The sequence below is a fragment of the Rhincodon typus genome, chromosome 22 (genome assembly GCF_021869965.1).
Source record: "Rhincodon typus isolate 14 chromosome 22, sRhiTyp1.1, whole genome shotgun sequence".
Classification (NCBI taxonomy): Eukaryota; Metazoa; Chordata; class Chondrichthyes; order Orectolobiformes; family Rhincodontidae; genus Rhincodon; species Rhincodon typus.
The window spans coordinates 38,507,558-38,524,063 of NC_063353.1; the positions used below are offsets into that span (position 1 = coordinate 38,507,558).

The 16,506-nt window shown below is 42.8% G+C and overlaps 1 protein-coding gene and 1 pseudogene across 1 annotated transcript in view; one reads left to right on the plus strand and one right to left on the minus strand.

Annotated features, from left to right (window-relative positions):
• The window catches only part of LOC109919248 (plexin-A4-like), a 503,825-nt gene that overhangs the window by 425,093 nt on the left and 62,226 nt on the right, over positions 1–16,506 (plus strand). The window lies entirely within an intron of this gene.
• On the minus strand, positions 2,288–2,701 carry LOC109913396 (annotated as a pseudogene).

Below are 16,506 nucleotides of genomic sequence, written 5' to 3' on the forward strand. Positions count from 1 at the left end.
GTAAACATCAAGCCTTTGAGTGTCTTTAAGACATAGATAGCCTTCTCATTAGTAAGGGGATCAAAAGGTTAATGGAGAAAACACGACAATGGGGTTGAGAAACATATCAGCCATGATCAAATGGCAGAGCAGACTCGATGGGCTACATGGCCTAATGTCACTCCTATATCTTGTGGTGTTACATACTGGAATCACTTAGATTCTTACAGTCACCCAAAAATCAAAACTTTCGGGACATGCATTTCAGAAAGCATTGCTTATTTTTCTGAAGTACAGTCACTGCACGTCAGAGAAAACTCAGCATCCTTTCTGCTCTAGCCATGACCCTTTGCAATAGTTGCATGATAATTCACCAGTCAATCTGTCTTTAGTTCAGCAGGGACTGCTGGCTCTACGCCATTCAAGGAGGGAAACTGAATAAGAACTGAGACGCCACCACAGAGAAGGAGGAGAAATTGGACATGAGCAATCATGTGTTCCCTGAGGGATGGAAAATAGCAATTCCTCTATTCATTTGGGCTTTTTGCTGCTACAGCAAGATATTGTACAAGTTTCAACATGCTCTCCTTGACTGAAGATGCCAACTTATCAACTTGTAAGTCTCCGAACTGGTCACTGAGGATCTCAGTTTACACGTACTTGACAACTCTGAGTTTTTTTGTTGTGCTTTAGCCCCGTGTGAGCACAAGAAATCTATTGAAAATGTCCCCAAGAGATGGGAGGAGCAGGACATGAAGTAGCACTCATTGAGTCAGAGAATCCCTACAGGGTGGAAGCAGACATCAGGTCCACACTGACCCTCCAAAGAACATTCCACCCAGACCCAATACCCTATCGTATCCCTGTAACTCTGCACTTCCCATGGCTAATCCACCTAGCCCGCAATCTTATGGGCAACTTAGCATGGCCAATCCACCTAACCTGCACACGTTTGGACTGTGGGAGGAAACCGGAGCACCCGGAGGAAACCCATGCAGACACGGGGAGAATGAACAAACTCCACACAGACAATCACCCTACAGAGCAATCCTAACAGTAAGCTGGCAAGATGACTGTGCTGGAAATGATTGTTAGCTTAACATGGCCAGGAATTATATTTGTGAAAACTATGCGCACTGTGCCATTGAAGCTTGTCTTGAAATCTGTGAGGCTGTATTGATGTAGCTTTTTCCATCTTACATAAGAAAATAATGTATAAAAGTATATAGCAAAATGTTTAATCATCTTCAATGGAAGGATCAATTCCATCTCTTTATATTACCTGAGGAAAAATCAATTACAATTTAGCACTTTGAACCCCTTATCCCAAAATACACTCACATCAAAGAAAGACAAATAGAAAGACTTGGAACTTCTCGACAATGATGTGAAATTGTTTTAAAATAATAAAAAAGAAAATCTAGAATGTTCATTTCCAGTGAGATCACAGGTTTTAGCCACATTATTTCTTGAAAACTCTCTGGACTGCTAAAATAAATACAGTAGACTGACTGGATTTGGCCATTGGAACAAATTGCAGCATTACATAAATAAAAACAAAGTTGCTGGAGGAAGGATCACCGGACCCGAAACGTTAACTCTGTTTTTTTCGTTCACAGATGCTGCCAGACCTGCTGAGCTTTTCCAGCAACTTCTGTTTTTGTTCCTGATTTACAGCATCTGCAGTTCTTTCGTTTTTATTTAGCATTACATGAATCTCAGAGTCTTACCAACAATGAAGTGCTGTTTAAGGCTTATTTCTCTGTATGTTACCCAGGGCAAAAAAAGATCAGTTCACCCTTACTTGCTGCCCTTTCCTCATTATCAATTGATACGATTTTTTTGGAAACAAAGGATCCTTATGTACAATAGCCGATTAGCATGTAACCATAGCACTAGATGTTAAATGGCACTTAGGACAAGACATGTCAGCATGGATTTTAAACACTTCACAAGGTAAATTAGCTCAAATCAACTTACATTCCAAATTTTCTTTCATAATTAGTAGAAATATCATTCCTGGAACAAATAGAACTGTGAGACACAAGTAGAACTGCAACATACTAAGTAGCTGCCTTAGTGTTGGTTTCCTTAAAATTTAACCTGGAATCTTGATGAAAGAGTGGCAAATTTCCCTGCTCCTCAAGAGCATTACACAGCAAATTTCTTCATCAGACTAAGGCTCTCTGCAGCCAAACAGTAAGCATACAGGTAAAAGGGCAATACTGATAGACACACAAAATGATTTTGAAGGCAGTAAAAGGAACATATGGTTTTGCAGATCTGGGTGAGTATAGGCAACAACATCTCAAAATAGGACACAGTGACAGCCACTACTGTATTTCTCATTACATGAAGGTTCTGGACAAGGAGGACATTCTTGCTCTTGAAATCTTCATATAACTCGGACTAGTTCATGAAAAGCTTGGTCTACATTCAATCGAATTTTGGCTAAAGCCTCCATGTATGTTCCTTTGAGCTGTCTTGCAAGTTGCTGCCCTTCTTCTGATGTCACCTGCCTTTGATGCTCCGGGTCAGATTTGTTACCAACAAGGATTGTAGGGAATTCATCATGATCTTTTACTCGAAGGATTTGTCTTTGGAATTTGTAAATTTCTTCAAAGCTTCCTCTATCAGTGACAGAGAAGGCTAGCAGGAAACCCTCCCCCGTTCTCATATATTGTTCACGCATGGCTCCAAACTCCTCTTGTCCTGCTGTATCTAAAATTGATAGTAGATTGATCTTAGTAGGACAATAGGTTGGCACAACATCATGGGCCGAAGGACCTGTACTGTGCTGTACTGTTCTATATTCTATGTTCTATAAGGAAAAATTTTAAGCTATTGGAGAAAATTTCATGGCTCACGTGGTGAATGCTGTGTTTGTGATTTCAGGGAAATACTAGTGAATAATGTTGGTGAAGAGTTCAGGGTTATATTGGTAACTTGTGTGAGCAAAGTGTAAGTAAACAATATGAGAATATTGTTGGTGAAGATTTGAGGATGGTACTTGTTTGAGAGTTTAATGCTTTTAAATGTCCTAGAGACTTCAGAACAAGCATTTTCCATCATTTTTATTGTCTTTATTGTCATGTCCTTTAGATGGTTCTATGTACTTTTCTGTCATAATGGCTAGCAATCATGCACTATAAAACCACAGACCACCACCTGAGGGGCAACTTTTTTACCCAGAGGGTGGTACGCATATGGAATGAGCTGCCAGTGGAAGTGGTTGAGGTGGATACATTAAAACATTTGAAAGGTATTTGGATGAATACATGGATAGGAAAGGTTTAGAAGGATATAGGCCAAGTGCAGGGAAATGGGGTTAGCGTGGATGGACATTTTGGTCGACATGGACCAGTCTGGGCTGAAGGGCCTGTCTCCGTGCTGTAGGACCCTATGACTCTATATTATCTACAAGACAAAATGATGTCAAGGGACCGTGGTATTTCTTGACAAAGTCATAATGTTACATTAATGGAATTGTTTTGGTGCACCCAGTCACACTCCTTGTTTTGGATTTTTAAATTTATCCTTAAAAATAAAGATGGGTTGCATTTACATTCCCTTCAGATGGAGCTTGTATACCTGTCACGTCTTCTCTTCCAAGAGACAGGCCCTATAAGCTCCTTCTTTTCTCTCAGCAGCTCCGCACAACAGAACTTAAAGAAATATCCTTCCATTGAAATTTCCGTTTTATTCAAGACTCATTTTGGCTAAAACATATGAAATAATAAATAACTGATTAGAGCCTTAAACCATTTATTGGACTTTGTGCTTTGACAGTAAAAGTAAGAATGGCCCATCCGCATTTTGCATAAATGTAAAAGGGCTTTACTAGAGAAAAAATGTCCCATGGCAATACAAAAGTGTGATTATCAGACAAGAATATGACAGCAAGTTCCATTTCAAGACAGTCAGATTGATGATGAACAACTTGATTAAAGCGATAGATTTTTATGGACTGTCTTTGAGGAGGAAAGGGAGGTGGCGAGATCTCAGGAGTGTCTTCCAGAACCTAAAGCCCAGGAAGCTGACTGCCAAGAGCTGGGAATGCACAAGATGCCAGAGCTGGAAGAGTAGATTTCTGCTTTAAAGACTCTCCCCAGCATCTGCTCTTTACTATATTCTGTTCACATTTTGGGTGATAGTGGAAGCAACTACACAGGTTTCCATCAGTTATTAGTGTTGACAGCTTTTTGACAATTTCAAAATTACCCACAGCCTTAATTCGTCAAGCACTGAACAATGAAGGAGCAAATCTACAGCTTGGCTACTTGCTTCTGTGTACTTCATAGAAGGAGAAATTGTTCTGGCTCCTGGGTTTTCTTTTATTCTTTCACTGGATATGGGCATTGCTGGCTGGATAGGCAGTTATTGCCCATCTCTAAGTGTTCTAGGGAAGTCGATAGTTTACAGCGTTCTTGAGGCCATGACAATTCCTGTGACTATTGCTAATGGTACAAACAGCTGCCACTTTGTGCCCTGGTTGGATGGAGTGATGGAGCGAGCTTCTTGCGTGTTGTTGGAGCTGCGGCCTCTCAGGGAAGTGGACAGTATTTCTGATTTGTGCCCTGTGGATGGTAGACAGGCTTTCAGGATTCAGGATGTGAGTTACTCACTGCAGAATTCCTAGCCTCTGTGCAATTCCAGATCCCTGCAGACAATGAAGAAAATGGTCTTCCTCACAATGATCCCCTGAACCCCTGCAATGCTACAATCCCAGTCCCTTCACTACTGGCCCCAACGTAATCATCACTACTCATTCTTTCTCTTGCCACTTGATAAAAAGAGTGAGAGGGTTTGGGAAGATGGTGGCTGGAGCAGACTATTGATTTTCCTTTGCCTACCCCACTGACTGACCACTTCGCATATGGTGGCACACATTCCTCACTTCACACCTTTGAGAACTTCACCCAATGACCAAGAAGGTAGAATTTTCTCCCCTTACAACTTACCCCCTTCTGACAGCACCTACTAAACTCTTTATCCCTAACCATCTAGAATGACAAGAACATTAGATTCATAGGAACAAAACGGCCTTGAACATCCCTCCAAGCCACTCACCATCCTGACGTGGGGCTATGACACCACTCCTTCATTGTTGCTGGCCTCAAATCTTAGAATTCTCTTCGCAATAACTGGTCTGCAACAGTTCAAGAAAGCAACTCACCACCACTTTCTCCAGGGCAATTAGGAACGTGCAATAAGTACTGGCCCAGCCATCTACACAAACATTCTGTGGAAGAATAGAACATAATGTTGGCATTATTGCCTATGGGGTCTTGTCACTCTCTCTGTGGAGTTCCGATGTGGGGTGGGATGAAGTGATAATCTACGCTGTCGAAAGGTGCAGGAGGAAGGTATGGGTGTGATACATAAAGGATGATGGAAAAGCTATTGTTATAATCAGGAAAGATTCGACAGAGTGAGGCTCTTTTGTTGAGAAGGCTGTGCTGGGAGTGAACAAACAGATTTCTGAAAATATTTGACAAGACAGACATAGAGAAGATACTTCCACTTCCAGCTTCACCCAGAACTGGGGGAGGGCAGGGGTGGTGGAGTGTTCGTTAATGTAAAACAGTCACTACTTAATTCAATCCAGTTTTCAGTAGAAATGCCTGGGGTCATGCAGGGTTCATGACTTCCCACACATTGCAGACCACATATTCCACTCAACTGACTGAGCTGCCATGTCTTAAAATTATTTCCTTAACTTTACCTTGTATTAATTATATCACTTTATTGCAGATGTTGTTCCGTAAAATCCAGTATAGCTACTTCTTTAGAAATAATGCACTTTCCTAATTTATAGCAATTTCTCAACAGGCTCTAGTAATGTTTTTGACTGAACAATGATCCGACAGATTTTTTGTGATGTCATCATTCTTTTTACACTCTCCTTTCAAACTCAGTGTGGGCCAGTTCTGGGCAGCTTAATGATGAGCCTCTCAAACTCCCAGGTAAATGTTGTAGACCTCAAGACTCAACTACAATTTATAGCCGAGATAGTAGGAACTGCAGATGCTGGAGAATCTGAAATAACATGGTGTAGAGCTGGATGAACACTGGATGATGCCGCTTGGCCTGCTGTGTTCATCCAGCTCTACACCTTGTTATCTACAATTTATAGCCTCCCTCTCTGGGCTGCTCCCTTTCAGGTCTGATGCCTGACTCCCAGAAAGCACTGCCAGCTACAGGAAGGCATTGTCTGGCTTTCAGAGCTGAAGCAGTGGTTGGAGTCACTGTGGCACATCTGTGAGGCTGAGAGTTCAGGAGACAACACGTTCAGGGAGGCAGTCACAATGCAGCTTAAGGACCTGGATGAAGAAAGGGAATGGGTGGACCACCAAGCAGTTCAGGAGAAACAGTCAGGTCATGCAGGAATCCCTTGGGGATTCACTCACAAATCAATTTTCCATCTGGAAGCTGGTTCCTCGAGGGAGTGTAGTCAGCCATGTTTGTGATACCATGAATCAATACATGAGTACAGCACAGGACGAAGAGGAAAGAAGGAACATTTGTGATAGGAGATTCATTCTTTTGGGCAACAGACAGGCTTTTTTTTTGTGTGGCTGTAGATGTGACTCTAGGATGGTTTGTTGCCATTTTGGTACCAGAGTCAAAGCTGCAGGGCATTGCTCTGTAGGAGGGTGAACAGCCAACAGCCCTGGTCGACATTGGTACAGATTTGGATAGGGAGAGGGATAAGGTTCTGTAATCAGAATGTAGGGAAACAGGTAGAAAGTTAGCAAAAAATCAAAAATTGCTAGAAGATCTCAGCAGGTCTGGCAGCATCTGTTGGGAGAAATCAGAGTTAACGTTTCGGGTCCAGTGACCCTTCCTCAGAACTTCTGAGTTCTGAGGAAGGGTCACCGAACCTGAAACGCTAACTCTGATTTCTGTCCACAGATGTTGCCAGACCTGCTGAGACTTTCCAGCAATTTCTGATTTTGTTTCCGGTTTCCAGCATCTACAGTGCTTTCGGGTTTTTGTCTGGAGAATTAGCAAGCAAGGCCAAAAGTGTAATAATTTCTAGGTTGCTCTCAGTACCGTCTGGAAGTGAGCATAGGAGAAGCACAATGAGGTAGACGAATGTGTGGCTGGAAAGATGGCACAGGAGGAAGTGCTTTAGATTCCTGGAGACTTAGACTGGCTCTGGAGAAGGTGGTACATGAACAGATCTGGGCTGAGTTCCTTGCAGGGCATCTTGCTAGTGCTGTTTGGGACATTTAAACTAACTCATCAGGGGTGTTGGAACCAAGAGAGTATATTAGAGAATATGCCAGGGTCACAGAATACTTAGAGATATGGGTAGCATAGAGAATAGACAGTCAAAAGTTGGAGTAAGTCAGAAAGTAATAAAATCTGAATCAGGGTTACTGTGTATGAGAACCGAAAGAGCTGCGGATGCTGTAAATCAGGAAGAAAAGCAAAGTTGCTGGAAAAGCTCAGCAGGTCTGGCAGCATCTGTGAAGGAGAAAACAGAGTTAATGTTTCGGGTCCGGTGACCCTTCCTCAGTTCCTGTAACAAGGGTCGCAGGAGAGTACAGCAGTCCTGGAGAAAGAGGATGTGCCAGAGGGTTCAAAGAAAGAATCAATCTGGCTGGATCTAAGGAATGAAAGATATGCAAATACATTGCACAATGTAGACTATTGACCACCAGTTGTAAGAAGGATGTAGAGGAACAAATCTGCAGGCAAATTTCAGAATGATGCCAACATTATAGGAATGGTTATGACTGGGGACTTAACTCCCTGCATGTAGACTGCGGTAGTGGGAGCATTAAGGGTGAAGAATGGCAAACGTTTCTAGATTGTGTTCAGGAAAATTTCCAATTATAGCATGTGTCCAGTTCAACAAGAAAGGATGCACAGTTGGACCTGATTCTGGAAATGAAGTGGGCCAAGTAGATCAAGTGTTAATGCAGAAGTATTTAGGAGACAGTAATCATTGTATCATAAAGTTTAGGATGATGATACAAAAGGACAATCCAAAGTAAGAATAATTAATAGGGAGACAGCCAACTTCAATGGGCCCAGAACAGAGCTTGATCAGATAGACTGGAACAAAAGGTTGATGGGGGAAAAAAAAGACTGTAGGTGAATAATGGGCCACTGTCAGAGATGGTTTTGGCTGTAGTCAAGGTACATTGCCTCAAAAGGGAAAGAGAAACAAATAAACCTGGAGCTCCTTGGGTGAAAGAAAAGGAAATATAAGTTAAGATAAACAAGAAAAAAGGGGTCAGCTATCAAATACAATTGAAAACCAAGGGGAATACAAAAGGTTCAATGTAGAGATGAAAAGATATATTAGAGAAGCAAAGAGGGATTGTGAGAAAAGACTGGCAGCTAACATAATGGAGAATCCCAAAGTCTTCCGTAGACATTTCAAAGTGACACGGAAAGTGGCAATGGGCATAATGCTGTTGATGGATATGGAGTGTACATGGAATTTCAAAATGCAACAAACATGCGAGAAAAGCTATAACTCATAGAAAAAGGGGACAGTACCAATGTGGGTACAAAATTGGCGAAGGGATAAGAAACAGAGAGTAGTGATTAATGGATGGGCTCAATGGGCTGAATGGCGTCTTTTTGCACTGTAGGGATTCTATTGATGAGAACCACCAGCATAAACATGTTTAAGGGAACAAGAGATATATGTACATGGAAGAGGCGGAGATGAGTAGCAAATGGTTCTTGTGAAGCATAAACACTGACTCGTTCAATTGTTTTTCTATATTGCACGTTCTACATGATTTTATGTACTGGGTAGGTGAATCATCTTTGAACAGCAATCCTGCTCCTACTGTCTCCGTTCTGTTTTTTGTGCATATCTGAGCAATACATTGTGCTGAGCAGTAACACAGCTGATTCTTTATCCACCCCACCTTACACCTCTTTAAGTAATGCTTTCTTCCTGCACATTTTAACAAGTTTAATGGATGATAAACAGCGTTTAAGATGACAAAGAAGATGCTATCAGGTACGTGACTAAGGGAGCCTGAGCGTGCATTACCTGTGCCTGCCCACAAATCACTGACCTGGAGTATGTGTATCCCCATTGGCTGAAGGCTACATTAAAATGCCAAAAGGTTATCTGTAAATAGGAAGTCAATTGCTTCAGAGGAAGGAGAAGCAGAACTTAGCTCACAATGATCAGAGGCATCTGTAGGCTGACATGTACTTGATTTATCGCAGTGCTGTAGATCATATTTTCTCAGGCAAAATATTTAGACACCTCAGCAGCCATTTTGCAATGTGCAGCTGTGCTTTCATTATAGGACACATTCCGCTACACACAGTGGAGCTCCTATTCTGAAAATGTTCCTAATCCTTTTATTTATATGTATGTCCTTCCTACCTGAATCTGTCGTCAGTTATTTGTAGAGCTAATTCTGCAAAGTAAATCCAATATTTTCAGATTGGAGCGACAGTAAGTTGTGAGAAGCTGCAGTGTGGAGCAATAATTAGATTAGTATGGAATTAGTATCAGCGTGGGCAATTCCTGTTACAGTTCTATTCTCAGTTGTAAAACTGGTGTTGAGACACTTTGCAATTATTCTCCGTGAAAATGAGCTTAATGCATTTGTATGGGATTCCTTTGCTTGCTCTTTCAGCCCAGGTGTTAACCCAGGAAGTCAAAACAGTTTAAGACCCCTATTATTGTAATAAGGGAACCTTCCACCCCCGCGCGGTAATTTGAATATACACTAATAATTGAACAGAGTAATTTCAAGGCCAGGATGTTATCTTTGCTTCCTGAGAGATAATTTGCAGTTAAATTTGTCTCCTTCTCGCATCATTAACTTCACCATAAGGAGACACTGTGTTTGGAAGATTGTTTTTCTGTTCTGTAGAATTTCAGAAAGCTTGAAATATTTATTGTGCATTTTTTTTTCTTGCAAATATAAGAGACCTTGGAACAGAAATTAATCATTTAGCCCCTACAGCCTTCTGTTCTTCAATTAGATCATCAGCGATCTGCATTTAGACTTCATTTATCCAAGTTTGCTCCATATGTCACAAACCCTGAACCTATAAGCATCAGTCTTAAAAACCCTAGTTGGCTCCCTACTTTTCACACTACTGTTGTTTCCAGTAATCTTCTCCAGCCCTGCATCCCTACGGGATCTCTGTGATTATCCGATTCTGTCCTGTTCTGCTGCTTTTTGTAGTTTATTAACTGTTGACCTGTATGGCACATACTGCACATAATTGGCTTCTTCTTGAGTCAGATATCCGAAGTTTATTACAAAACTACCAGAGACATACACATTGGTCTGGATTCTAGATATCAACCTGTTTAGAAATGGTATTACACACTTCTGGAGCAGATGAGACCTTCTGGCACATAGGTGGGGACACTACCACTGTGTCACAACAGCCCTTTGATCTGGGCTCTATGCTTACTGATGTTACTGTGCATGACAGACATAACCAACCAACTACACTGACCCCATGACACAGGGAGCGGCTGAAGGTGGTGTATGGTTTTATTGAAGAACGGCACGTGTCATGATGTCACGCCTTAAGATACAGACCTTACAGTCATAATACAACATCTTGAACATCCTATTTTGGATCATTCCACTTTTAGCCATCAGCTCCTTAGTGTGGAGTGAGGGGCTAATGTTAATCAGTCAGTGGGGTAACTGATGAGGTTGGCATGATGTAAGTAGGACTTTCTGAGAGGGGGACTGAGAGGGAAGCATTACTCTATACTGAGGCACAATTCTAACCAAGACTGTAGTGATATACATAGTGTGAATAAAGTGTTGAAATTACCATACCAGGTGTATGTTACTGGTGGAGTAGTGCCGAGAAGGTGAGAGCAAAGTGGATCATGGCAGCAGTAGTCCCTTCTATAGTTAATCCCACTCCAAATCACTTGGTCACCAAGATCTGGAAATCCCTGATTATTCACTCTGCCCCTCTATTTCTCTCTCCCTCATTTAAGACAACCTTTAACAATTACTTCTTCAAGCCCTCACTTTGCCTTGAATGACTCAATGTTAAATTTTATATGATTATGCTCCAGTGTTATACCTTTGGACATTATACATTGCTGAAGGTGCCATTTAAATGCAGTGGTTGGTGTTGAGCAAATTCGAGATTAAGAAAAATGCTAGCACAAAAATGGCATATTGGGAAAAATTAACTGAGTGGCATTAATCCTTCTGGCGCCGCTTTGCTAAGTACTAAACACTCATCATCACACTTGTCTTCACCCTTACACATATGTTCAAAAAGACTTATTTTCCTTGGTATTTCTATCAAAACAATAATTAAGTTGCACAACATGTGTATGCCTGCATTGCTATCTGGTATCCTGTGAGGACTAGTGTCATAGAGTCATAGAGATGTACAGCACGGCAACAGATCCTTCAGCCCAACTCTCCATGCTGACCGGATATCCTAACTTAATCTTGTCCCACTTGCCAGCATTTGGCCCATGTCCCTCTAAACCCTCCCTAATCATGTACCCAAACAAGATGCCTTTTAAACGTTGTACTTGTACCAGTCTCCACCAGTTCCTCTGGCAGCTCATTCCATACATGCACCATCCTCTGTGTGAAAACATTGCCCCTTAGGTCCCTTTCAAATCTTTCCCCTCTCACCTTAAACCTATGCCCTCTAGTTTTGGACTCACCCCGCCCAGGGGAAAAGACTTTGGCTATTCACCCTATCCATGCCCTTCATGATTTTTATTAACCTCTATAAGCTCACCCCTCACCCTCTGATGCTCCAGGGAAAATAGCCCCAGCCTATTCAGTCTCTCCCTATAGCTCAAACCCTCCAACCCCAGCAACATCCTTGCAAATCTTTTCTGAACCTTTTCAAGTTTCACAACATCTTTCCTACAACAGGGAGAACCGAACTAAATGCAGTATTCCAAAAGTGGCCTCAACAATGTCCTGTACAGCCACAACATGACCTCCCAGCTCCTATACTCAATGCACTGACCAATAAAGGCAAGCATACCAAATGCCTTCTTCACTATCCTGTCTATCTGCGACTCCACTTTCAAGTAACTATGAACCTGCTCTCCAAGGTCTCTTTGTTCAGCAATACTCCCCAGGATGTGCCTTCCCAAGACGCAGCACTTAACACTTACCTAAATTAAACTTCATCTGCCACTTCTCAGCCCATCTGATCAAGGTCCTGTTGTACTAACCTTCTTAGCTGTCCACTACACCTCCATTTCTGGTGTCACCTGCAAACTTACTAACCATACCTCCTATGTTCACATCCAAAACATTTATATAAATGACAAAAAACAGTGGACCCAGCACAAATCCTTGTGGTACACACTGGTCACAGGCCTCTAGTCTGAAAAACAACCATCTACCACCATTCTCTGTCTCCTACGCACAAGCCAGTTATATATCCTGAGTTCTGAGGAAGGGTCACCGGACCCGAAACGTTAACTCTGTTCTTTCCTTCACAGATGCTGCCAGACTTGCTGAGCTTTTCCAGCAACTTTGTTTTTGTTCCTGATTTATGGCATCCGCAGTTCTTTTGGTTTTTAGTTATATATCCAAATGGCTAGGTCTCTCTGTATTCCATTTGATCTCACCATGTGAAGCCTTGCCAAATGCCTTGCTGAGTGTCCATCGCTCTGCCTTCATCAATCCTCTTCATCACTTCTTCAAAAAATTCAATCAAGTTAGTGAGACACGATTTCCCATGCACTAAGCCATGTTGACTATCCACTCTCTTTCTCTCTCTCTGTTTCCTCATGTTTTCAAACTCATGTTAGCTGACTTGGAGATATTATTAGATGGAGAGCCTAAAGATTAATCATAGAATCCCTACAATGTGGGAATAGACCATTTGTCCCATTGAATCCACACTGACCATCCAAGGACCATCCAGAACCACCCCCTACCCTATCCCTGTAACCCTGCATTTGCCAAGGCTATTCCACCTAACCTGCACATCCCTAGACACTACAGGCAATTTCCCATAGAGTCATGGAGCACAGAAACACCCTTAAGTCCAAATAATTCATGCCTACCATAATCCCAAACTAATCTGCTCTCACCTGCCTGCACTTGGTCTATATCTCTCCAAACATTTCTTATTTGTGTACTTATCTAACTGTCTTTTAAACATTGTAACTGTACCTGCATCCACCACTTCCCCTGGAACTCCATTCCACACATGAACTGCTCTGTGTGTAAACAAATTGCCCCTCATGTTTTTTTTAATCTTTCTCCACTCACCTTAAAAATATGCCCCTTGGACTTGAAATCCCCCACCCTAGGGAAAAGACACTTGCCATACACCTTATCTATACCCCTCATTATTTTATAAACCTCTATAAAGTCACCCCTCAACTCCTACGCTCCTGTGAGAAAAGTTTTCTTCCTAATCATCTTTATAATTAAAAGGTTTTTTTTAGAAAATATAGTTCATGTCAGGATGCAACACTGAAAAAACGTCCCGTTCAATATCCATCCCAATTTCTCTTGAAGTCACTGATGCAGTTGAGCAGCAGTATGGTACCACAGGAGCCGTCAGTCCTCCTGGGCTTTCAGCATGTGGTATTTGTTCTGTGTGACTCCAAAGTGTTAGCAGCCTTTGTGACCACAGAGGTCACCTTCAACCAGCCTGGTCCTGTGGTGACACATTCTCACAAACAATTCTCAGCAAGCATCAGTCGCTAGAGATCAGGGGCCGGGAGCTTGTTTCATCCTTTTCCCCCATGTTTTGGTCCCAGGACATTCAACATCACTTCAATCTGGTCATGATCAGACTGCTGTTGTGGGAGTGCGTGTAATTTAGCTGCCCTGTTTCTGACTCACAAAAACATCTCTTTGGGTGTAAAGTGCGTCCGTGTGCCCGAAGCCTGTGAAAGGAATTATTTAAATCCGAGGTTTTTTCTCTTTGCTGACATCAATTATAACAGCTCGCAGCCTGGGTCAGATAATAGCATGTATCAGAAATCAAACCTCCCTCCCTATGATTCAGTAGACTATAAACCACTGTGCCTATAGAGATACAGTAAAATTCATTGTATTCCTGGTGTGGGAACATAGAACTGTACAATACAGATGGAGATCCTAAACCCATTGTACCCCTACAGACTCATTGCAGCACTTCCCTAGTTCCCAGTATATTTGCAAATTTGCACTACTTAGGTATTTAACCAATTCCCTTTTGAAAAATACTTTTCCACTACCCTGCATATTCCAGATTGCAACAATCCACAGCATTTCAATAAGAATGTTCATCTCTCTCTGGTTCAACTGCCAATTATCTTAAATCTCTGTACATAGACTAATGCCAATTTCTCCCTGTGCACCTGATTGAATCCCCCAAACTCAAACTCATCTCTTTTATCTTCCTTTAACATTGACTGCTGTAAGGAGAACAGATCCAGCTTCGCTAAATCTTTCCACATAACTGACGTCCCTTATGCCTGGTAGCAGCCTTGTCATTCTCTTTTACCGTCTATGGCCTCAACATTCTTTCTAAACTGTGCGGCCCATTTAGTTGTTTATTGCTACATGCCGTAGCGGATTTGAAAACCTCCTGCAACTTTCTCCCTGAGTTCTGTTTAGTTCCTGTTGCTTGTTAAACATATCTCAGTTTATATTTGTTTATCGATCGTGCATATGCTGTAGGGGGGTTACAGTGAGAATCACTGCCTAAGGTTTGTAGCCATTACTTGTGAAGGATGAGACTGACAACAGTGCCCCCTATGGGAGGAGGCATCATGCATCAGCTAAAACCCATCAAACTCATCCCCATAATACCTTTAGTCAAATTTATTAGCAACCATGAATATGCAAACATTGGCACTGAGTGATACACCTACATTTTTGTTTTCGCAATGATCCATTGGAACCAAATGCACCGCTTAAGGTTTTGCAGAGGTGCTGACATGACTTTTTTGCTCCAATGTGAGAGAAAGTCACAAACCTGCGATTCTTCTGAATTCAAAGGGACTGCTTTCACTGAGATAATTGGTGGTGACACAGATGTGTGTTGAAGTGAACTCATAGAATCATACAGTCAAACAACATGGTAATAGACCCTTTGGTCCAACCGGTCCATGCCGACCATAATCCCAAACTAAACTAGTCCCACCTGCCTGCACTTTCAAAGAATCTCTACAGTGTGGGAGCAGGCCATTCAGACCATCAAATCCATACTGACCCTCTGAAGAGCATCCCACCCAGACCCTTCCCCTGTACCCTATCGCTGTAACCCTACACTTCCTATGGCTAATCCACATCCCTGAACACTATGGGCAATTTAGTATGGCCAACCCTGCATTTCCCAGAGTCAATCCAACTAACCTGCACATCTTTGGACTGTGGGAGGAAACCGGAGCACCTGGAGGAAACCAGGTCCCCGGTTGCTGTGAGGCAGCAGTGCTAACCACTGAGCCACCATAGTTGGAGAACAGTCTTTAAAAACTCCCAGAGTAAGAAATAATAGGGGGCTGATCAGCTGATCATCTTGACAGAACAGGACTTGTAGGAATCATGAGGAAGACTGATTGGATCTATTACTAGCAATAGACCACAAGGTACACAAGCAAACATGGTGAGAGGACATTATGGTATGTCCTGACATAATAACAGACCTGGGAGGCTAAAGGTTACTCGGCACAGTCTTCATTGTGGAAGAGGTCCTTTACTGAGCGTGTATTCCTGACAGCAAGCCTGGCCCATCAGGAACTGAGGAATGTTCTGTCTGGCCCTTGAATGCTGCATTGTCTGGTGAAGTGTCCCACTGTCAGGGACACATTGTTACCAGAATCAGGGGCAGAGTTAGTGAGACAGAGGGACCGGGCAAAGAGATTGAAAGCACATAAAGTGGGGAGGAGAGTAGAGTTAACGCTCTCCTGTAAGATGTGTTACACGGCCAGGTGAGTGAGGACCCTCCACCTTCCTGCCTCTGCCCCATTTCCGTCTGGGACAGGAAGGCTTGTGGATGGGTAACCTGTCCAATGCCAATCCTCATGTCCACATAAGGACCTCATCCTGCCCAGCAGTGGGCAAGGCAGTTGCTACGCAGGGTGATTGCCCAGAAAGCCCTACTTGAGGCTTCCAGGATGAGTCCCTCTCTTAAGGCACTCAGAGCCTGATTGAGGAACCTGGCCTCAGGAAGGTGGGCACCAGATGAGAGAAACCTCTCCACTCGCTCTCTCATCTGCCCTCACCAGCAATGCCCTGCCTGTAAGCCTCGTCTTGCCATAGTTCACTTGTGGTTTGGGTTCCTCACTGATCCTGGGCCTCTCGTGGGTGTAATGTTGACAGCTACTGCTGTTCCCAGTATCACTGCCTGCAGTGGGGAGCTGCCAACCTCTAATTAACCAGCTCCTTCTGGGAAGCGGGAGTGGAAATGGGCTTGGCATTTCAGGCAGTGGGCCTTCCCAAAAGGAAGCAACGTGGGGCTCTCAGCAACCTCCAGCTGGTGAGCAAGAACTCCATTGTCTGGAGTAGTAAATACTGGCCAGAGAGATAGAGGGGAGCAGAGAGATAGAGGGGAGCAGAGAGATAG